Below are 24,315 nucleotides of genomic sequence, written 5' to 3'. Positions count from 1 at the left end.
CAATCAACTCCCTGGAAACTGTTCTTGGACCAATCAACCACCTAGAAACAGTCCCTGAACCAATCAGTGTTTTCTAAGGACTACTCCTAAAACCTGCCACTGCTGCCTTGCAAACCAAAGAAATAAAACTGTACCTAAATTATTTCTCTGCTGACCTCATGCGTCCTGGCCCCTTTGACAGCTTATTTAACAGGCACCTGGAACTCTGCGCCCTTCAGTGGGATTTGTTCTGTACCGAATAATTTGTTTAGCCATGTCATATCCTTTATGGAATAAGGTAAGGAATAAATACATTTAAGAATATATCATGTTGTACATTGTAGTGGTTTTGATGTTATTTTATGAGTGGTTCTTTTTGTTGTTGTTGTTCAAACTAGGTGATTGTCAACCTTGGCTGCACCTTCCAATCACCTAAGGAGTTTTTAGAATCCTGATGCTCAGACCTCCCCCTACATGAGTTAAATCAGAATTTCTGTATCAGTATCTGTTAAAGTTTTGCAGATGATTCTCATGTGCATCTTAAATGGAAAACAACTGCTTAACTGGAGCTCAGCTAGATTAGAAGTTCTCCAAAGGCAAGACGATTTCTTATGTTTTGCTTTATTTCACCCCATGCAGCCTAGTGCAGTTTTTCTACCCAAACTAGGAAACTGGTTGATAGTAAAAACACAGGGAGTTATGGACAGGTATCTGGGATTTGAGGTAAGATCAGAATTATGTGATCCTCTGAGCACTGGAAGAAGTTTATAAGAGCTTGTTCTTCTGGGCTCAGATCTGTGTTTGAGGTCCAATTCTGTCACCACCCAACTCTCTGTCCTAAAGTAAGTTAATCATAAAAAAAATAATAATAAAGTAAGTTAATCATAAAATTAGGAAATAAAAGTATCTATTTGAAAAGGTGTCATAAGGGTTATACTAGATAATGTAAGGAAAGCACTTAGCCTGACCTTTGGTACATGCTCCAGAAATATCAAACTAAGAATAAAAACAAAATGATTGCTATGACCCACTTCCAAGAGTAATCCTTCCTAAAAGATGATGCATGCCATTCATGGGGAAGTTGAGAAAATAACTGCAGGAACAGTGTTCTAAATGTATCTGCAGGCCTGTTATTTAACTAAACAGGAATGTAATCTGATCAACCCTCCTGTCACCTGAACATTTCAGGTGACATTATAGTAATGGAAGTGCCATTGCCTGCACAGACTATAAAAAGAGAAAACACTATAGAGATAGAAGAAAAGAAAGAAAAAAAGAGGGAGAGTTGATGGTGCATGTCTAGCACTGTATGGGAGAAAGAACATACCTTCCATAGTGAAAGCAATTCTGACCCCAGCTCTGGGAGACTTTCCTGGATTATTAAAATAAAGTGAGTGTGCAGTTACTCCAGCTACAGCTCGATTCTCTAGAATCAATGGGCCCTTTTGGAGGAATTCCCTGAAGAGTATCAGGCCTTATTTAATTACACAGCCTGATGAATGTGAGTGTGAGAATCATAGAGAAGCCCCATCTTTTGTCCTCAAGAAACCCCTCTTAAAGTGTAGGAAAAGAAAAAATTTTCAAAACTTAATCACATTTACATGCTTCCCAGGTGGCGCTAGTGGTAAAGAATGCGCCTACCAATGCAGCAGATTTGAAACGTTAGTTCCATCCCTGGGTTGAGAAGATTCCTGGAGGAGGGCCTGACAACCCACTCCAGTATTCTTGCCTGGAGAATCTCATGGACAGAGGAGCCTGGTGAGCTACAGTCCGTAGAGTCGCAAAGAGTCAAACACAACTGAAGCGACTTAGCACCCACAATCACATTTACATTCCAGCTTGTTAGGGCAGGAACATCTTTTGATTAGCCTCTGTTAGTCACAATAATAATGCCACCTCCCATGTACATGAAGGATGTGATTCTTCCAGTATCTAAAAGAAGTCTTCAGCTATTGGCTTATGAGATTTCATTTTTGCAGAGATATAGCCTTTGCCCCTCCATCCAGCTAGGAGTTTCACAAATATATATCACTGGTCATGAGTGAAATTGGAAATTTCTCCTGCTACTACGAATATACAGGGAGGGATTAAATTTGCTGTAAAAACAGAAGGCCATTTTTATTATATCATCCAGGAAGTAAAGCATTATTTAATGAATTAGAAACTATTTTCTAAACTATGCCCTTGTGTCTTCAATGTTATTTCAGCCCCTTAACAAGTTTTTCATAATAAATAATACTCATGTGGCTTGAGAAAGCTAATATAGCAGTACAGATGCATAATTTATTTCCCAGGACATGGATAACACAGGCTCAAAATTGTAATTTGTCACACATATATACTACGAATGTGATTATATACAATGACAGTTTTTTTATACATTATCTAGTTCTTCCAGTCACATGTGTTATTAATATGATCGTCATTTTTCCCACTGGATTCCCTTGACACCTTTTTTGAAAACCAATCAACTGTAAAAATGTCAGTCTACTTCTGGATTCTATTCTGTTCCATTGATCTATTTACACCAACATCACTCTGTCTTGATGACTGTAACTTTTTAGTAATTCTTGAAATCAGGAAATTCTGACAACTTGACAAGTTTGACAAAGTTCTCAAACTTTATCCTCTTTAAAGCTCATTTTTTCTGTCCTTTGAAATTTCACAAAAAAATTTACAAATCAGCTTGTAAATTTCTTTTTAAATGACCCTGCCATGATTCTGATTTGGATGGTTTTTATTCTAGATCAGTTTATGAATGATTGACATCATGATAATATGAAGGCTTCTAATCATGAGCAGTTCCCAATTTCTACTCTATTTAGATTTTAATTTCTCTCTATAATACTTGTATTTTTCAGTATAGATGTTTTGCACATTTTTTGTTAAATTTGTTCATTCTTAAGTATTTTGTTGTGCTGCTTTCATAAATAGTATTTCTTTTTAAATTTCACATATGGCCCGGTAGCATAAAATATATCTTGGTGAATGTCTGATATGTGCTTGTAAAGAATGTGTACTCTGCAATTTTTGGATCATCTAAATATGTCAGTTAGGTCAAGTTGGTAAGAATGCTGTTCAAATTTCCTATATCCTCACTGATATTTTTGTCTATTTATTCTATCACATACTGAAAGAGAAGTATTAAAACCTCCAAGTATGACTGCAGTTCAATTTCTGTCTTGTCAATTTTTGCTTTTGTATACTTTGATACTCTGCTGGTAAGTGATCACACAGTTTGAACTGTTATGTTTTCTTGATTGATTGACCTTTTATTGTTACAATATCATTCTTGGTTCCTGAAAATACTCTTTGTTTTTAAATTTACTTCGCCTGATATGTGGAAATACAGAAATACTAGCTTTCTGATGCTTAGTGTTTGCATGCTATAGAGAAACAGCTTAAAAATTAAAGAGGTTAGAAATTAAAGAAGGTTAAAAATATAAATCTTTGTATGTCTCTGTATTTAAGTGTATCTCCTATAAACAGAATATAGTTGGGCCTTGCTTTTTATTCAGGCTGACAATCTTTATCTTTTAATTGGAAAGTTCAGTCCTTCAAATTTGATGTATTTATGTTATACGTAGGGCTTCCCAGGTGGCAGTACTGGTAAAGAACCCGTCTTTCAATGCATGAGACATAAGAGACATGGGTTTGATCCCTAGGTTGGGAAGATCCCCTGGAGGAGGGCATGGCAACCCACTCCAGTATTCTTGCCTGAAGAATGACATGGACAGAGGAGCCTGGTGGGCTACAGTCCATAGGGTCACACAGAGCCAGACATGACTGAAGCATCTTAGCACATATGCATGCACACGTTATAGGCAGATTTAAGTCTCCTATTTTGCTATTTGTTTTGAATTTGGTCTTCTTTTGGGTTGAGGTTTTTTGGTTTGGGTTTTGTATGTATGTGTGTGTGTGTTATTGTTGTTTATTTTTGTGTACTAGCTTATCCCCTCTATTGGCTTTTTAGCTTTTTGTTTTTTTGGCTGCATAGCTGGCATGATCTTAGCTCCCCAACCAGGGATCAAACCTGTACCCTTGACAGTGAAAGTACCAAGTCCTAACTACTGGACTGCCCAGGAATTCCCCTTTAGGTAATATTTTTAAAGTGATGACTAGAGATTACAATATACATCCTTAATTTATCAAAATCTATCCTGAATTGATATTATACCACTTCATATATACTATAAAAGCCTTGTAACAGTATATGATAATTTTTGGTAAAAGTTGTACCTTTTTTGAAACTTCAAATTTTCATGTACATGTTTATCAACACCCATCAAATGGAATACTTAAGATGTTTGTATATAAAGAACCATGAACAAATATTAAACTCTAGAAAATGGTATGCATACTGAAGTGTCCAGGGATGAACTTGACTGATGTCTCTAACTGCTTTAATATGCATCGAAAAATTAGGTGGATTGATGGATGGTGAGAGGAATGGCTAGATGGATAGATATGTGACAAAGTAAAGCTAAGAAATATAGGCAATTCTTTCCATTTTTCTCCTTGTTTGAAAACTTTTATAATGAAATGTTGGATTAAAAAGCCAATCTTCTAATATGGCATAAAAATTAAATTTTAATCTATTTTGCAACAACAATTAATTACATATGAAACCTTAAAGGCAAAAGAATTATACATATAAAGTCTTCCAGTGATAGCCTTCCACACTAGCCCAGTGATTCCTTGACTTTAGTTTTATTTTTTAATTAAAAAAATTTAAATTGTATTTATTATTATTATAATTATTATTATTATTTGACCACACCATGTGGCTTGCAGGATCTTAGTTCCCTGACCAGGAATAGAACCCAGGCCCATGGTAGTGAAACCACTGAGTCCTAACCACTGGACAGCCAGGGAAGTCCCTCCTTGACCTATTAATTCCTGACCTAGCCTGAGTCCTAAATTCACCACACTGTTGCAAGGCTACAGAAGATCTCACACTTGCCTACCCTGCAGTCTCACATACAGCCCTCTTTTCACTCTGCACACCAAACACAGGAAACTTTCAGCTCCCAGAATGCCCTGGGGTTGATCTTGCTGAGGCCCCAAAGCCTCCACTCTGTTTCCTTGCCTGGATGCTGCCCTCCCCTCCAACCCTCTCCTTGTTTTGGAAACGTCATGCTTACCGTTTGGATTTCAACACAAATGTCATTTCTGTTGAAATGAAGCAGAAGCAATCCCTCCTCACCCAAAGTAGGTGGGGTTCCTGTTCTGGAGGAACTGAGGGAAAGCACCTCCCAGGGCCGGAATTTTCTCTGAAGCCCTCAAGAATCACTGAATTTCCTTCTCAAAGAAGGCAAGCTGTGACCTTCGTAAGTTTTCCTTAGGCAAGGCATTCCCCTTCCTCGTTATGTAGGAGTGTGTGTAACACCTAAAAATTCCCAATTAAAAGCCTGTTTGGGTGTAAAAACCATGCTTGCTTGCTTTTCACGTTATATCATCAGGAGAGAAATATTGTCCCTCCCCCGTGTCCTAAAATGAGGGGAGAGAGGTGTGATACGGTATTACCCTGGACCCTTGGGAAGCAAAGCAGGGTCAGAACAGCACGCACACACACACGCACACACACACACACACAGCAGTCAGGCAGTAACTCCTCAGCAGCATGTGCAGAGCTCCACCTTCAGCCAGAGATCTGAAGCAGTGCCTTTATAACAACAGTGACAAACCAGAGTCACCAGCAACAGAGAACCAGTGAAAACCGTGGCTTGCTTTCTACTGTGGGAGGCCCTGAGTTGCCTGTCTTGTTAGACAGAGCCAGACTGGATTCTGAAAAGAGAAGGGAAGCAGCTCCAAATTTAACAAAGCCCAGAGCAGCCTTCAGCTCCATAGCTCCCTGAGGTTCTCTTTGTAAAACCAACCCCATCCTTCCCTCCATGTTTTTGCATCAGCATCTAAGCTCCATGAAGGCAGAACCATCATTTGTCTTGCTCCCTGTGGTATACCTCAGCAGTTAGTGCAGAATAAGACTTTCTTAAATGCTAGGTGAAAAAAAAAAAAAAACAAAAACAAGGCATCCCTGTCTCTCTTCTTCATTATAATACCATTCTGTATCTTAATCATGGGCTTCCCGGATAGCTCAGCTGGTAAAGAATCTGCCTGCAGTGCAGGCGATCCCAGTTCAATTCCTGGGTTGGGAAGATCCCCTGGAGAAGCAATAGGCCACCCACTCCAGCATTCTCGGGCTTCCCTGGTGACTCAGATGGTCAAGAATCTGCCTACAATGCAGGAGACCTGAGTTCCATCCCTGGGTTGAGAAAATCCCCTGGAGGAGGGCATGGCAAACCACTCCAGTATTCTTGCCTGGAGAATGCCATGGACAGAAGAGCCTAGTGGATGGACTACAGTGGCAAAGTAATGCTCAAAATTCTCCAAGCCAGGCTTCAATGGTATGTGAACTGAGACATTCCAGATGTTCAAGCTGGATTTAGAAAAGGCAAAGGAACCAGAGATCAAATTGCCAACATCTGTTGGATTATAGAAAAAGCAAGAGATTTCCAGAAAAACACCTACTTCTGCTTTAATGACTACGCCAAAGCCTTGACTATGTGGATCACAACAAACTGTGTAAAATTCTTCAAGAGATGGGAATACTAGACCATCTTACCTGCCTCCTGAGAAACCTGTATGCAGGTCAAGAAGCAACAGTTAGAACCAGACATGGAACAACGGACTGGTTCCAAATTGGGAAAGGAGTATGTCAAGACTGTATATTGTCACCCTGCTTATTATATGCAGAGCACATCATGTGAAATGCAAGGCTAGATGAAACGCAAGCTGGAATCAAGATTGCCAGGAGAAATATCAGTAACCTCAGATATACAGATGACACCACACTTATGGCAGAAAGTGAAGAGGAACTAAAAAGGCTCTTGATGAAAATAAAGGAGAGTGAAAAGACTGGCTTAAAACTCAACATTCAAAAAACGAAGATCATGGCATCTGGCCCCATTACTTTATGGCAAATAGATGGGGAAACAATGGAAACAGTGAGAGACTATTTTCTTAGGCTCCAAAGTCACCGCACATGGTGACCGCAGCCATGAAATTAAAATATACTTTCTCCTTGGAAGAGAAGTTATGACCAACCAAGACAGCATATTAAAAGCAGAAATATTACTTTGCTGGCAAAGGTCTGTCTAGTCAAAGCTATGGTTTTTCCAATAATTATGTATAGATGTGAGAGTTGGACCATAAAGAAAGCTGAGTGCAGAATTGATGCTTTTGAACTGTGGTATTGGAGAAGACTCTTGAGAGTCCCTTGGACTGCAAGAAGATCAAACCAGTCAATCCTAAAGGAAAGTCCTTAATATTCACTGGAAGGACTGATACTGAAGCTGAAACCCTAATACTTTGGCCACCTGATGCAAAGAACTGACTCATTTGAAGAGACCCTGATGCTGGGAAAGACTGAAGGCAGGAGAAGGGGACAACAGAGGATGAGATGGTTGGATGGCATCACTGACTCGATAGACATGAGTTTGAGCAGGCTTCTCAGGTGATGGCCAGGGAAGTCTGGTGTACCGCAGTCCATGGGGTCACAAAGAGTCAGACACGACTGAGCGACTGTCATTACATTATCTTAAGCCTGACTGCCATAGTATGCATTCTGCACTGCATTCATTCATTCTTTCCTTTAATCATTTATTCAACTGACATTTATACATCTGCTAAATATTGAGCGAGCAAGTATTACTATTACAGATTCCTTACCCTTCAGAAGCTCATACTCCATAAGAAGTCCAGAGACTAGCAAGGAAACCACCACCATCTCATGTGGCAGTGCCACATGCGGGCATGAAGGGGATAGACGACAGACAGGAAGGTAAAATAGCAATGAGGAACTCTCCCCTATCAAATTAGCAAACATAGAAATAAAAGAGTAATAGTCCGTCCCTCCTTGTTCCTTTCTAACAGAAGCCCCAGTTTTTCTTTGGGTGTTCCTGCCTCATACATGCAGTCAGATGACTCAAGAGAAGCTGACTTTATCCCAGAATCCAAAGGCAGATTCCTAATAAACACAGTGGCCGTCCATTCAGTGGGTGGCCAGTAATTGGTTCAAGAGCCCAGGCTTAAGGTTAGAGTTAGATTCCTCCAGCAACTATTCTATGTCCAGGGAAAAGCACATGATCTACAAGTGCTTTTAAATTTGACCCAGTCAGACCTAAAAGTGGAATTTTATTTCATCATCAGGGTAGCATTTCACCCCTTCACAAGCCAGGAAGAGGCTATCTCAGCTTTGATGTGAGGGGGCCCTGAGGACAATGTCAGCCCATGGCGGGAGTGTGGAGCAACTGCAGATAGGAGAGAACTACAGAAAAATAGAGTAAAAACTCAAATTATAGCCTGCCTGAAGCCTGCCCTACTTCTGTGGCTCTTGTTACAGCAGTGATTAGGATGCATTCCTTATTGTTCAGGATATTCTGAGATAGTTGTTAACTTGGATCCAAAAGTATTCTAACTGAAAAAGCAAAGGTATTGTGAAACTGTGTAATAATACAGGGAAGCATTTACACTAATACTACCAGCGACCCCACCAAAAGGAGACTGCCAAGTGATGCACACATAGTGATTATGTGTGCATCGCATAATCACTAATCATAAAATATCATATCACATAATCATAAAATAAGCAATATTTTAAAATCTACAAGTATAGTTATGAAAGTACTTAAAATAGGATACAAATAGTTTTTAAAAAAATAACCATGATTGTATTTGGATGGGTGTTAGTCACTCAGTCGTGTCCGACTCTTTGAGACCCTATGGATTGTACCCCACCAGGCTCCTCTGTCCATGGGATTCTCCGGGCAAGAATACTGGCGTGGGTTGCCATGCCCTTCTCCAGAGGATCTTCCCAACCCAGGGATGGAACCCAGGTCTCCCGTATTGCAGGCAGATTCTTTACCATCTGAGCCACCAGGGATAGATGTACTATTGAGGAATAATTTTTAGCTCTCACAACTTTCTATAATAAATATATGTTACTGTTATGGTGAAAAATGTTTGAAGATTTAGTGGAAACATAAAGGAATGGATGCCTAATATCTGGAGTAGTCAGAGCAGGCTTTACAAGGAAGTAAGGCAAGCTGATGCTGTCAGGAAAAGTCATTCACCCGAGGCAATTCTAGGTCACACTCACTTTTTTTGTTAGATTTGGGCAAAGAAATGAACTCTTACCAGCCTCATTTTATTTTTTTGGCGTCACAGCATGCAGGCTCTTAGTTCTCCATGCGTGCTAGGTTGATTCAATCGTGTTGGATTCTGTCACCCTATGGACTGTAGCCCACCAGGCTCCTCTGTCCATGGGAATTCTCCAGGCAAGAATACTGGAGTTGGCTGCCATGCCCTCCTCCAGGGGATGTTCCCAACCCAGGGATCGAACCCGCATCTCAAGTCTCCTGCATTGGCAGATGGATTCTTTACCACTATGGCCACCTGGAAAGCCCCCTTAGTTCTCCAACCAGGGATCAAACCTGCATTCCCTGCATTTGAAGCACAGAGTCTTAACCAATGGACTGCCAGGAAGTCCCTCAGGGTCCTCATTTTAAACTACGGATAATATGACCTATGTCACAGAGTTTTAGTTGGAGATGATGTTGATAATGACTGATGTTATGTCAGAGGCAGAGTCATGAATGTGCACAGCTGGTTCAGAAAGATTTGAATATTTTAGTGTGTTTGGAACACAGGGCCCGTGTCAGACCTGGAGCAGTAGCCAGTTTAAGAAGGGCCTTGTGGGTCCTGTGGGAGATAAAGCTTCCAGTAACCTGAAGCCCTATCCCATTTGGGAAAGTCAGATTCAGATTTCACTGGAAATTGTTCTAGGATTCCACCTGGGCCCACTGTGGTTGCTTAGGAATGTACTGAGCCTGCTACACACCATCTATATTACAACCTGAGAAAAGGCAGAAGTGCATATCCTCCCCAGGGCAGAGTGCTTCCTACCATGAGAAAGTTAATTCATAGTTTGCAGAAGGAGGCTGGCAGGAACACAGAAGAGCTATCAGCTTCTGAGACCAACTGGCCATCCTGAAAGGGACTGGGATGGTCTCTCCTCAAAAAGGATGCTGGTCCAGTGGCAGCATCAGTATGCAAACGTGCTAAGTCACTTCAGTCATGCCAGACTCTTTGCAATCCCATGGACTGCAGCCCTCCAGGCTCCTCTATCCAGAGGATTCTCTAGGTTGGTTGCCATGCCCTCCTCCAGAGGATCTTATGTCTCCTGCATTGGCAGGCAGGTTCTTTACCACCAGGGCCACCTGGGAAGACCATGGCAGCATCATTTTAGGGTGTGTTTATGGGAACTTGAGGACAAGGAAAACTTTGGCTTTCCTTTGGGGAGGATGCTGCCAAGTCTTGCTTTTTTTTGTTGTTGTTGTTTTTATTTTTTTAATTGAAGTATAGTTGATTTACAATGTCATATTAGTTTCAGGTATATAGCACAGTGATTCATATAAATATATTCTTTTTCAGATTCTTTTCCCTTATATACTATTACAAAATATTGAGTAGAGCTCCCTTTACTATACAGTAGGTCCTTGTTGGTTATCTATTTTATATATGGCAGTGTGTATATGTTAATCCCAAACTCCTGATTTATCTCTCCTCACACCCAAGTTTTGTTAAGCACAACATTTACCAGATTGGAAATCATACCTTTTGCCTGTGGTATTTAGAGCATCTTTTCATCACCTCCATCACCCTTCCAACAATCACATTACTTGTCAAGGAATTTGCTTGTCTCCTGTAGGCCAGTGGTTCTTCCCTCTTGTGGAGTCACAGACCTTTTCAAGACTGTTACGAGGGCTATATATGCTCTCCCAAGGAATGGACATAGTCATGTCAGTTGTCTGCACATCTTCCAAGGGTTTCTGGCCCCTTATCTGCTTAATATCTGTGGACCATGAGTTAAGGACCTTAGCAGCAGAGAATGGTGAGTCCTTGAAGGGTTTTATGAAAGGGAGTGGCCAATCACCCCAGCAGTGGGGTGAATCCAGAAATGGATTCAGAGGTAGAGGGAGTGAAGGCGGTGCTAGTGGTAAAGAACTCACCTGCCAGTGTAGGAGACATAAGAGATGTGGGTTCAGTCCCTAGTTGGGAAGATCCCCTGGAGGAGGACATGGCAACCCACTCCAGTATTCTTGCCCAGAGAATCCCATGGACAGAGGAGTCTGGCAGGCTACAGTCCATAGGGTCACAAAGAGTCTGACATGACTGAACTGACTTAGCCCGCACTCACAAAGTGAGGAGACCGAAGGCAGGAAAACCACTTATGAGGCCACCACAAAATTCCACAGGCCTGAACTAGAGCAAAGTCAACAGCAAAAGAGAGAAGATGGCAGCACGGTCTTTGTCATGAGATCTGTGGAGGCTGATGGAGCACTTGAGCGAGAGGATGGGTTAGGGGAATCCTGGACACGACAGAAGCGACTTAGCAGCGACTTAGCAGCAGCAGCAGCAGCAGCAGCATATACCTTCAGTCACCATGGTTGAAACTTTGTAACTCCAGGAGAGTCAGTTCTAAGCTGCTTAATGTTTAGGCCTCCTTATGCCCTTTCCTCACAAACAGAGCAACCCAAATGTCCAATCTGGCAGAGGTTTATGATCTATAACACTTTTTTAAATATGAAAATAACAGAATAAATTTACTGCAAGTTCTGGTCCTTTGGAAGTATATTCCATGATAAATCTCCTGTCTCAACTTTCTTTTCTTTTTTTCTATTTTAGAAGCTCAGTCGAGTCCTACTCTTTATAACCATGGACTATACAGTCCATGGAATTTTCCAGGCCAGAATACTGGAGCAGGTAGCCTTTGCCTTCTCCAGGGGATCTTCCCAACCCAGGGATCGAACCCAGGTCTCAACTTTAAACAATAAAAATAGAAACAACTTCTCAGAAAGCATTATTCTATATTCTAACAGAACTCTATCTTTTGGATAATGTTAGTTGAAGTAGCCACCTAGAAACAATCAATTTTCAAAAGAACATAGAGTACTTCTCCAGAGATTTATTACTGATATGAATTTCTTTTTTTAACTTAATGACTCACCAGCAAAATCCTTTAGAATTGGAAGGCTCTGTACTTGGTGAGTGTGCCGATGTTAGTCCCTGATTTATACCCCTGAGTATAATTTGGAAGAAACTGCTGTGTAAATCTGAATACTGTAAACCTGTAAACCATGAGTCTTTTTTAATCTAGTTTCCCAATTAATAGTGTGTAACGCTTGAGAGTAGAATCATGAATGGAGTGAGGAGAGGAATATGGAATCTTTGCTGTGCTAAACTTATATGTAAAAACTTCTACTGAACCTACATTCAGAGGATCAGTGGCAGATTCAGCACAAATAAAAGCAGAGAACCAGGCCCTGGGATGGGGCAGACTGAGGTGGTTGACCATGATTACAAGGACTGATGTCTTGAAGTTGGGTAAATAATCCTTTGTTGTTGCTTAGTCACTCAGTCATGTCCGACTCTTTGAGACCCCATGGACTGTAGCCCACCAGGCTCCTCTGTCCGTGGAATTTCCAAGGCAAGAAAACTGCAGCAGATTGCTTGTTCCTTCCCCAGGGTGGGGGATGGGGTGGTCAATAATCCTGAAATTGTCAAAGGGAAGGAACACCAAAAAAAAAGTCATTCTTGTAAATGCGTCACTACAAAATATGCTGAGTATCATGAAAGCCATGTGCATGGTACTCTGATAATGTCTAACTGGGGATTGACTTGGTCTAGGAAAGTTGGAGAAATTTTCTTTTCCTTTTTTGGAGGCATTTTCTCTGGATGACTCAGTTATCCGTTGCTGCACAACTAGCTACCCCAAAATGTAATGACTAAAAGCAACCATCTTGAAGAAGAGGAGCCTTTTATTCTACTTGCTCATAACTTTGTGATTTGGGTGGAGCCCTGCTAGTCCTTTCAGGGGTCACTCACGCAGCTGCATGCAGCTGGCACGTAGGCTGGGACACAGCTAGGGTTCTCAGGAGAAGCCTCTCCATTTGGTCTCTCCAGCAGGGGAATCAGACCTTTGTTATACTTGCCCAAGTCTTCCAAGAGCACAAAGTAGAAGTTTCCAGCTTTTCTTAGGAGTTAGCCTCGGGACTGGCACAGCCCCATTTGGTGCTGAATTCTGTTGTTTACAGCCGTCACAGCACCAAGCCAGAGTCAAGGGGGGAGAGACTACAAAAGGACATGAATACCAGAAGGTATAATTCATCAGGACCCACGTTGAAGCAAACTACCAGAATGACACCAGTCAGGGATCTGGAAGATGAGTAGGAGCTAAATGGCAAAGAGGGTGGAAGACTGTTCCAGGCAGGGGCAATGGTACCTGCAAAGCAATTGCAGCAGAAGAGCAAAGGGGCTTCTAAGTGACTGAAAGAAAACCAGTGAAGCTGGAATACAGAAAGCCAGGGGAGGATGCTTACAGGCGGCAAAGGGCCAAACCACACCGTGCTATTGTATATTTCTTAGCTATCTTCCATGTGCAAGTGGTAAAATTCCAAGAGAAACTGGCTTAAGCAAAAATAAAGAAATCAATAGAAAAAGAGAGGGGGAGAGAGAGAGAACTTAGTAGTTCATGGTCCTGAAAATTTACTAGTTCATGGTCCTGAAAAGGCCAGGGCACAGTTCACTTCAAGTGTGGCTGTATCGGGACTTTCCTGGTGGTCCAGTGGCTGAGACGCCCCCCTCCCAATGCAGGGGGCCTGGATTAGATCCCTGGTCATGGAACTAGATCCCATATACCACAACTAAGACAGGGTGCAGTCAAATAAATAAACAAGTTTTAACAAGTATGGCCATTATCTGTTGAGGCAATCTGAGAATGAGTTGGAAAAGAATTTCCAGACACAGAGCATTTCAGAAGGGAGTGAATTTACTAAGAACAAAGAGCAGAGATAAAGTGGGCACTGCAAGCACAGGCAGGCCGACCTCCTGACAGGCCAGGAAAAGTTGACACTTTTCATGGGTTAGTAGCCAATTTTTAGAACTTCAAGACAAAGAAAATTCCTGCTAGAAGGTTGGCGTTAGGTGGTTGGTTAGGGCGCTATAGGGTGACTACGGAGGTGGGCATATTTGCCTAATATGGGTCAGGAAGCCTGCTTGTGATGATCAGGGGTCCTTTTGGCAAGGTTACAAAGGGGCTGTGTCAGCTTTTGAGGTGACCTTGGTTCTGGGTTCTGCTTTTGTGGCCTTGGTAAAGGCCTCACACAGCAGAATCCAGGGCTGAGATGATATGGCTGGGATTTGTCTACCTCCGTCTCTTAGCTCTGCCTTCCTCTTGGTTGCCTTTGCTCTCAGCTTCTGAAGCTCTAGTTTGACATCCTCCCAGATTTAAATGCTATAGAAAAGAGAGCTCTTTTCTCTCTGATTAAACATTCAATGGTCCAGGATGGTATTGGAATCAGTTTGGGGCCCACTAGGAATCAGATGGCACACTCTAATTAGGATAATTTAGAAAGAATTCATTTATAAGAGGACCATCTCAGTGAGTACTGTGCTGGAGCTGGCTCATAACAGTTTATAAAAGCCACCTCTTAGCATTGCCTCCCAACTCTGTGTTCAGTGAGTTCACACTGGTAGCTTGAGATGGGCCATGACAGGAATATTTACACCCGAGCAAGTGGCAGGTGCTACAAGTTAAGTCTCTCCCACACCCCTCAGCCCCAGCTATCTACCAGCATATCACCAGCTTATTTTGAAAATGTGGGAGAGATATAGGGATCCTGCAAGGACCCAGGGCTAACAGCAGTCAAGGTCCAAAAGAGCAGGAGGAGAGGGAGGTTACCAGGAATCCAAGAGAGAGGAGTTGTGATACCAGCAGTCTGAAGGGGTATCACAGGAAGGGAGCTGGAGAATAAATAGCCCAACCTTATTTTCTGCACCAAAGACTTAGTAATATTGTTTTATAGATTCTAGAAAGAAAAAACTTGAAATGGACTAATCAGTGTTCAATCAATTCATACTAATAGAATGTGGAGTATTTAGCTGCCAATTTATTTGCCTGATATCAAAAAGTACGGTGCTAGCATTAGGAAGTCCCCATCCTTGCCTTGCTGGAAACTCCCGTGGCCTGACGGTTTAGGAGCCAATCCTGTTCTTGTCATGGACTTCCTCCTCCCATTGGTTTCAAATTCACTTCTACATAGAACCTGAAGAACTGCCAATGATATGGGAATTTAGTATACAACAAAATGGTGTTTAAAACATTAGAGAGAAGATAAAGTGAAAGTGTTAGTTGCTCAGTCATGTCCAACTCTCTGTGACCCCATGAACTGTAGCCCGCCAGGCTCCTGTGTCCATGGGATTCTCCAGGCAAGAATACTGCAGTGGGTTGCCATTCCCTTCTCCAGGGAATCTTCCTGACCTGATCGAATGGGTCTCCGGCATTGCAGGCAGATTCTTTACCGTCTGAGCCACCAGGGAAGAGAAAAGATAAAGTATTTAATAAATAGTATTGAGACAATTGTCTAGTCATTTGGAAAATAATATCAGATCCCTACCTTATACCAAAATCATATGTTAAATGACCTCACAACAATCTGTACAATGATTCTCCCTTTTCTGTGGTCCTTATTCTCTCTATAGTTTCCTTTTGTGACTTTTTGCACCAGATAACTTTGTGTAAGTTATATTAAAAAGATTAAAATGTGTATGAGAATATAAATCATTCCCTTACGGTAAATAGCACTAAGGCCATTCATTCTATTTCATCCAAAAGTTTAGTTGATGAGGCTACTTATATGTGTAATTCAAAAGCATTTCAAAAGACATGAATCCAAATGGTAAGATTTTTCTTGTTTTACTTTTTAAACTCCACTCAAGTGCATTATTTATTTTAACAGAGACAGGCAATTTACAAGTGTAAAATTGTAAAAAGCTGTATTTGGAAAACCTGAATTAACACAGACACCACAATCTAATGTATTCAGCAATGATTTGTGCCTCTTAGAGGTAGTTCAGGCCACTGCTGCCTGGCTTGACCCCTAATTCAGCTCTGTCTGCAGTATTTACATTTCTGGTAGGCACAGCCTTTCGGAGTAATGAATTCTATATTTTCATGCGTGTTATATAAAGAGGTATTTCCCTTTTATTTTTAGTGGAAGGATTTTCAAGCTTATGAAATGTTTCCTATTTCTTTTTTTTTTTTTTCAGATTTGAGAAAGTAATCTGATTATTCTTTGTGAATTTAAGACTTTTTTTTTCAAATAGAATCTTTTTTATTTTTACTACTATACCTACCTAATTCCTTCTACTTTGATCATCTTTAATATCCTTCTCTGGGTTTTTCCCTAGCTCTATCTTATACTAGAGAGACCAAAATCCTATGAAATATTTATCATGTAAAATATTCCAGGACCAGGCACTCCTTTGATTATAGTCACCTCTCTTTTTCTACAACAATCCCCAGACCTGTTTTCAGTCATTTCTCTGACATATCTCACAGACCTGTGCTTGCCAGAGACAGAACCTTATTGGAGAGTTCACAACTTGTGCCTCCATTCTGGCGTGAACTGAATCCAGTCAAAACAAAACACACTTGACACCATAACCTTTCCTTCATCAGATATTTATAGGAGTTTAAGAATGTGCCAAGCACAGTGCTAGGCATGCAGACATGGTACTAGGGGTTGTTTTTGTTTTTTTTTTTAATTTTATTTTATTTTTAAACTTTACAAAATTGTATTAGTTTTGCCAAATATCAAAATGAATCTGCCACAGGTTGGGATGACCCAGAGGGATGGTATGGGGAGGGAGGAGGGAGGAGGGTTCAGGATGGGGAACACATGTATAGGGGGTGTTTTTAAAATATTAATAAGAAGCAAGAGCACCTTGACTTTTCCTTGGCAGAGAGGGCCTTATTGAACTGGGTTTTGTCTCTGTCTATTCTTCATTTGGTACCTTCATTTGAATCCTGACTCCTCTGCTTGCCAGCTGAGATGATGGGCAAATTATTTTAAAATACTTTGTATTATTTTATATAGTAAAGGGACTTCACAGATATTAAGTTAAGGATCTTGAGCTGGGTAAGTACCAAACTGTAGAGTTTGGTACCCAAGGCTTTACCCTCCTGAAACAAACACAATTTGAAGTAAGGATTTGTTCACATTCATCACAAAGAAGAAAAAAAAAAATCATCAGACCCTAAGACACCTAATCAGCCTAATGGGGAAACATATGACTTTAAAATTATATACAGATATAGATATGTAAATGTTATGGAATTCACTCCATCTCCTATTAATGCTGTAGCAATTTAACACACACTTAGTGGCTTAATTCAACACCAATGTATTCTCTTACAGTTCTGGAGATCAGAAATCAGAAATGAGTCCTAAGGGTTAAAAATCAATGTGTGTGACAGGGCTGGTTCTTTCTGGAGGAAAATCTGTTCCTCATTTCTCCCAGCTTTTCAAGGCTGCCAGCAACCTTTGGCTCACGGCTGCCTCATTGCAGTCTCTGCTCCCATCATCACACTGCCTTCTCATCTCTCTGACCATCCTGTCTTCCTCTTATAAGGCCCCTTGTGATTACTTCAGACCCATCTGGATAAACCAGGATACTTACCCAGCTCAAGATCCTTAACATCTGTGAAGTCCCTTTACTATATAAAATAATATAAAGTATTTTAAAATAACTTGCCCAACATCTCGGCTGGCAAGCAGAGGAGTCAGGATCAAATGAAGGTGTCTGCCCAGAGCCTCTGCTCCAAAGCATGATGCTGTCAAAAAAATGAAAGAGAGGGCATTCCAGGACAAGAAAACATTAAAGGCCAAGAAGCCTGAAAGAGCACAGCACCTGTGAGTTGTAACTGGGGTGAGGATGTGAAGGGAAGAATGATGGAGAATAAAGATTGTAAGGGAGACAGAGAGTCAAGGTGATGGGAGAGCGAGTGTGGAATATTTTCTCTGTCAATAGTGGCAAATCCTTAAAAGATTTTACAAAGGAAGATAACCTGATTTGATGGCTGTTTGAGAAAGATCACTGGTGTCAGCATTTTGGAAGAAAATTACAGAGGGGTGAATTTAGTAACAAAGTTATTCTAAAGATCCAGGTAAGAGCTAATGGGAGCCTACACTGAAGCCTGGGAGGATAGGAAGACCGATCAGAAGAGTCATGGAAGAGGTAGAATCAACTGGATTTTGCTGACAATATCCATATGGGTGTGAGGGAGGTAAAGAGGGCAGATTTAAGCATGTCTTAAGATTCTGGCATGGCTACTGGGTGTCAGTAAATTAAGAAGGAGCTTCCCAGGTGGTGCAGTGGTAAAGAATCCACCTGCCAGTTCAGGAGACACAAGAAACTGGGGTTCCATCCCTGGGTTGGGAAGATCCCTTGGAGGAGGAAGTGGCAACCCTCTCCAGTATTCTTGCCTGGAGAATCCCATGGACAGAGGAGCCTGGCGTGCTGTAGTCCTTGGGGTCACAAAGAGTTGGACAGGACTGAGCAACTGAGCACAAACTGAGAACAGTAGAAGTTTCACATATCACACGGTATGAAAAGCCTTCTATTTTGATTAGTAAAAGTCATTGAGAGCTTTCTACTTTCTGAGAAACTGCAAGAGAAACTGAGAAATGCTGCCAAGAGATAACCCTCCTCAGTGGTCTGCCAGTGACTCATGTCCAACAGCCCAATCACAGGGTCCCTACATCCTAGCCACCTGGTCTGATCTTACTACCACCACCTAACTGAACTGAAAACAGTGACGTCACCAAAGTAAACTGCCCACCAGCCACAGCCTAGTCCAAACCTGCATGTTCTTGCTCTGTGACTAAGTAGACATTCCAAGAGGACTTCAGAAAAGAGTAAAAGGTTTTCTATCTCCCTGGGAGGGTTGAGGCTTACTGTGGGTATAAGATAAATAGTGTCCATGAAATAGTGAGCAAAAGTACAAGGGAGCTTAAAATAAAGCACTGACTTATGAAGTACATTCCATTCAGAGGAACGTGATATAATTTTTACTCTCCTAAAACAGTCAGGAAAGGTATTAATTTTTATTGAGCATCTAGTGCCAAACCACTACCTTGCGAAATATTGTCCCATTTTCCGAAGAAGGTAAAAGAACTTCCCTAAATCATACAGATGCTTAAAGGGGAAGAACCTGGGTGAGAACTTAGGAAAGACTGTCTTCGAGCTGGCACTCCAGGAAGGCTTGGGGAACAGGTGTGGGCAGATGAACGGGGCAGCAGATCAGGGAGAATCACGAGAGGAAAAGCAAAGAGGCAGGACTCGGCTCGTTTCAATTATTCCCAAAAGGAGCCCTCCTGACTGGAGACTTTCAGTTCGCCTACCACTGCTTGGTGTTCTAAGCATTTCACCGTGGCGGTAAACATCAAATGTTGTTTCGTAACACAGGCATACGCCTGGAATATTCAGTGACAACTCACTGCCATGAATAATTATTTCAAAATAACAGCTGTGAAGAGATCATGAGGCAGCGGCCCCTCCTCTGTACACTTGGGTATGAACTACGGGCTTTCCAAGTCCACGGGGAACCAGGCCAGACACTCATTCCAGTTATGGAGTTTCATTGGTCACATTCCAGATACGTCGTTTTATTGGTGAGAATGATGACTAGCTAGCAGGCTGATTTACATGCAAGTTCCTACTTGGCCTTTTTCCTGTCAGCAAAATCTACTAGTGTCTTCTAGTTGACTACGAGCTTCAGTATAAAAAATAATTATAGTCGAGGCAGCGAAATACATCCAAGGGACAAGCAAAGAAAGGTTAAGGAGAAGTCCAGCCCAGGTTCAGCATGGGCTGGACGTTACCAGGAAGAGCAAGAGCAAGCTAGCCAAGAAGTGTTGCAAGGAAGGAATTTTCTGGAGCCTTACACAAACTTTGGTTATTATCCTGGGTGATGTTACAGTTTCACTGCTGGTTTGTATTAACTAGTACTAGAAACACATAGTAAGTGACCTAATTCTTTTCCAGTGGATTTTCCTTTTTTTAGGGCTATACCCTGGTTGGCTGCTTTATTTAATAATAAATCAACAGTCAGTATGACTTTGAGCTCAACCCTGAATTGAATTTTCAAATATGTTGTTATAATATTTAATAAATATGAATTCAGATTTTTAAGGTTTTTTAGGTGTAATTTTATATTTCATGAAATTTACCCATTTTAAGTATACAATTCAATAACTTTTAATATTTTTACAGAGTTGTGCAATCATCACCACATTAAGAATTCTTCGGGTTTTTTGGCCACCAGATGGCTTGTGGGTAAGATCCCTGACCAGGGTTTGAACCCAGGGCTATGGCAGTGGAAGCGCTATGTCCTAACCACTGGACCTCCCAGGTAACTCCCAAGAATTCATTTTTGAGCTTATTTTTATTTGAATCTTTCAATAGATGATAATTTTCAAGAGTAAATGATAAGCCACAGAAAGGTCTGCCACCTAAGTTACTGACTAAACTTTTATTGAGTTTTCTTTGAGTGGCCAGAGGTCTCCTGCCCATCCTCTCAGATGCCTGTGTTTGAAGACAGTGTGTCCAGATAACGTGGTTTATTGTTCCGACTCATCCTGTGGTCTCACTGTTACTTGATCTTCCCTGAAGTAAATGACCACTGAGAAGGGAGGGGAATAATGAGGCCTTCCAGTTGGCCTCATTATCACGCATGGCAACCAGCGACCAAACAGCTCTTGACGTCATTAGTAAGTGCTTTGAAATCAAGCATCTCAACAATTCTTGACAACAACTGTGCAAAGTGCCCTCGTGGATCAACAGTGTCACGTATTTCTATTTTTGCTTTAACATTGATTTCAATTCCCTTCACCTGCCTACATCAATCACTATGACCTTGAAGTGTGGGACAAATCTCTTTCCAGTTTTCCCCTTTCCCACATGGACTCTGTGACCTTGATTCTGGCTTTATTTCCTTTATGCTTAAAATGATAATCCATTTCCTTCTGTCAAAGGCATCTACATTACTGTCTCCTTTTCCCCTCTCTTCACAAACTATTCCTACAGCACATACCAAAATTTTAGTTATGAACACCTCGTACTCTGAAATTGAACACTTGGTCTGTGGAGCTTCTGAATTCTAAGGTTCTATAGTCAGTTCTTCCAGGAGCTGCCTTCAAAATTGTCTTAAGCAAACCACTCTCTGACCACTACCTCCAGTCTTTGCAGCTCTGACTTCAGTAATTCTTTTTTTGTCTGGGATCCATAATCCATTAATCCTCAAACTATTCCACTGTCCATAATATTATCATGTCTGTCCTGAACTATCTTCCATCCATGATTCATTACTCCCTACACTTCTCCCTTCAGCAAACTTGCCTGGTAAAAGTCTAACCCATGGCAAAACCAACTGTCCATCAGCTCCACCTTTGCACCAATGCAGCTGAATGTGGCTGGAGGAGAACAACCAACCGTGTGGAGTGGTTCACGTTAAATTATGACCACTAACCTCAGGTGTCCCCTTAGTGCTACCTGGAAGCCCTATCCCATTGTCCCCCATCGTTCACTCTTCCCCTCTCCAAGGCAGCTGTTTCACACCTTCCTTTCTCTCCTAAACCTCACATGGATGACCTTACCTCCCATTTCCTTAAAAAAAGAGAAGCAACCAGAAAAAAGCCTTCTAGGAGCTCCCATTATCACATCTGCCTCATCCTCTACTCTATCACATGTAGTCATAGATAAACTATCCAAGCTCCCTGTTCAATATCATTGTCTCCACTTGGGTGCTAGACCCACTATTCTCTAACCTACTCAAAGATATGGCTTCAGAAATTATTCCTCTCTCCCTTGCATACTCAAATTTTCCTCTCTACTAGATCATTCTCCTTGGTCTATGAATATGTCTTAAAATATCCTCATCTTAGCACATAACAGTATTTACCTCTCAGTTTCACTTTAATCCCCTTTCTGGTGGCTCAGATGGTAAAGAATCCACCTGCAGTGCGGGAGACCAGGGTTTGATCCCTGAATCGGAAAGATTCCCTGGAGAAGGGAATAGCAACCCACTCCAGGATTCTTGCCTGGAGAATTCCATGGACAGAGGAGCTTGACAGGCTATGGTCCATGGGGTCGCAAAGGGTCAGACACAACTGAGCAACTAACACTTTCACTTTACTGGCTGCTACCCTATCTATCTGCTTCCCTTTTAACAAAACTTGAAAATGTACATTGTCAGGGCATGCTGTCTCCAATCTGTCTCTTCCCATTCTCTTTGGAATCTCTTCTAATCATCTTTTCATTGTTTTTGTCATGATCCCCTGTGAGGTCCATGTTGTTAATTTCGACAGTCAAGCCAGTGTTTCCACAGCTGATCTTCCTCTGCTCCCCAAAACACTTTCTTCCCTTGGCTTCCAAGACAGCACTTGCTCTTACTGCCACTCTGTCTCACCGGCTGGCCTGTCTTCTCTGCTAATTCCTCCTCTGTGGATGTAGTGTCTCAGGGCTGAGTACTCAGACACTCTCTTTCTGTACCCCCAGATGATCTTAAGCAGCTTGTAGCTTTAAATACTATTAGTATGCTGCTGCTGCTGCTGCTGTTAAGTCGCTTCAGTCGTGTCCGACTCTGTGCGACCCCATAGACAGCAGCCCACCAGGCTCCTCTGTCCCTGGGATTCTCCAGGCAAGAACACTAGAGTGGGTTGCCATTTCCTTCTCCAATGCATGAAAGTGAAAAGTGAAAGGGAAGTCACTCAGTCGTGCCCGACTCTTAGTGACCCCATGGACTGTAGCCTACCAGGCTCCTCTGTCCATGGGATTTTCCAGGCAAGAGTACTGGAGTGGGGTGCCATTGCATGCTGGTGACTCCTAAATATACATCTCCAGCCAGATCTCTCCTTTGACCTCCAGATTCGTATTCAATTGCCTGCTTGAAAATTGCCAGTGTATGTTTCTCAGGCCTATTAAATGTATATATCCAAAACAGAATACCCAATTCCCAACCCCCAGACGTGTGCCTCTTGTAGTTTTCTCCATCGCAGTGACTGGCTTATCAGTTGCTCAGTCCAAACACTTGGATTCACCTTGATCTCTCCCTTTCTCTCATGCTAAGACTGCACACTTAAGATTGGGACTTGAACCCACAACTTCTGGCTTAGGAGGAGACTTGAGCCCACAATCTCCCAGCAGAAATTCCACACCTGGTCTCAGGACTTAATGAAACTCATGTTCTTTATGTTTCAGTGCAGAAGGAATTCAGCAAAAGGCAAAGTGATAGGCGAGAAATTGATGTATTGAGAGAGAGTCACACTCCATAAACAGAGTGTGAGCCATCTTGGAAGGTGAGAGATCCCAAAATATGGCATGGTTAGTTTTTATGGGCTGCGTAATTTCATAGGCTAATGAATGGGAGGATTATTCCAATTATCTGGGGAAGGGGAGAGGATTTCCAGGAATTGGGCCACCGCCCCCTTTTTGGACTTTTATGGTTGGCTTCAAAACTGTCATGGCCCTTGTTGCTGAGTCATTTAGCTGATGTACTGCAATGAGCATATAATGAGGAGGCCCAAGTTCCACTGGAAATAAATCTTTCACCATCTTGGGTGGGTCTAGTAGGTTCTAACTAGTTTATGTCACATCTTTCACCCACAGCACAATGAAAGATCTGCATGATGCAGCAAAGATCCTGAATGCCACAACTAAGACTCAACACAGCCAAATAAAGAAATTTTAAGTTAATAAATACATACAGAAGGTTTACTGTAAGACAAACACTTTGCATGCTCTTAGTTAATTTTGACTATCTAAATATGAACACACTACTAAAGTGTTGTGGCCTTTTCTTTAAAAAGACTGAATAGAAATCACAGAGGAAATGTCTCATTTAATTTTCTGTACACGATCCTGAATATTTCACTTTTATTCATATTGAAATAATCAGTGCTGAAAATCTTTCTAAAAGGATTTATGCCTGATGGAAATCTAGACCTTCAATATTCACTTTAGAGGAAGAAGCACCTACTTAATAAGATTTTCAAATAAGATGACCTTGTAGGTTTTCTTCCTAAAAATTTAAAATAAAATAAAATAAAACTAGAGTTTCCTTCAAAGATGTATTACCCAATCTAGCTTTGAACACACACCACGCAGTTTCAACTTGTATACTCCTTTCTGTGGTTCTGTGGGTTTTACCCTGTTATTTTGTAACACTGTGTTTTCTAGCAAATGTCCTTCCTGAGCCTCAGGGCCTCTTCCTGCCTTTTCTGAGAAGGAGGGCCCACCAGCCTCTATCAGATCTCTCCTCCCAAGCTCTCTTCTTCAGGGTTCAGAGATTGCGCATTATTTTTTAAAAACAGCTTCTCCCACACAGACCTGGTGGTTTCAGTCGTGGGAAACCACCCACGAGGAGGGCAGACT

General features: G+C 41.6%; 1 long non-coding RNA gene across 1 annotated transcript; it reads left to right on the top strand.

Annotated features, from left to right (window-relative positions):
* Nucleotides 1-76: 76 nt before the first annotated feature.
* On the top strand, nucleotides 77-23,648 carry LOC129619409 (uncharacterized). Its single transcript, XR_008697867.1, has 4 exons — nucleotides 77-277; nucleotides 20,158-20,654; nucleotides 23,143-23,240; nucleotides 23,551-23,648. It is a non-coding gene; the product is annotated as an uncharacterized LOC129619409 (long non-coding RNA).
* The last annotated feature ends 667 nt before the right edge of the window (nucleotides 23,649-24,315 follow it).

The sequence above is a fragment of the Bubalus kerabau genome, chromosome 9 (assembly GCF_029407905.1).
Source record: "Bubalus kerabau isolate K-KA32 ecotype Philippines breed swamp buffalo chromosome 9, PCC_UOA_SB_1v2, whole genome shotgun sequence".
Classification (NCBI taxonomy): domain Eukaryota; kingdom Metazoa; phylum Chordata; class Mammalia; order Artiodactyla; family Bovidae; genus Bubalus; species Bubalus kerabau.
The sequence above is the reverse complement of the archived record's forward strand: the minus strand, read 5'-3'. Positions and strand labels throughout refer to the sequence as shown.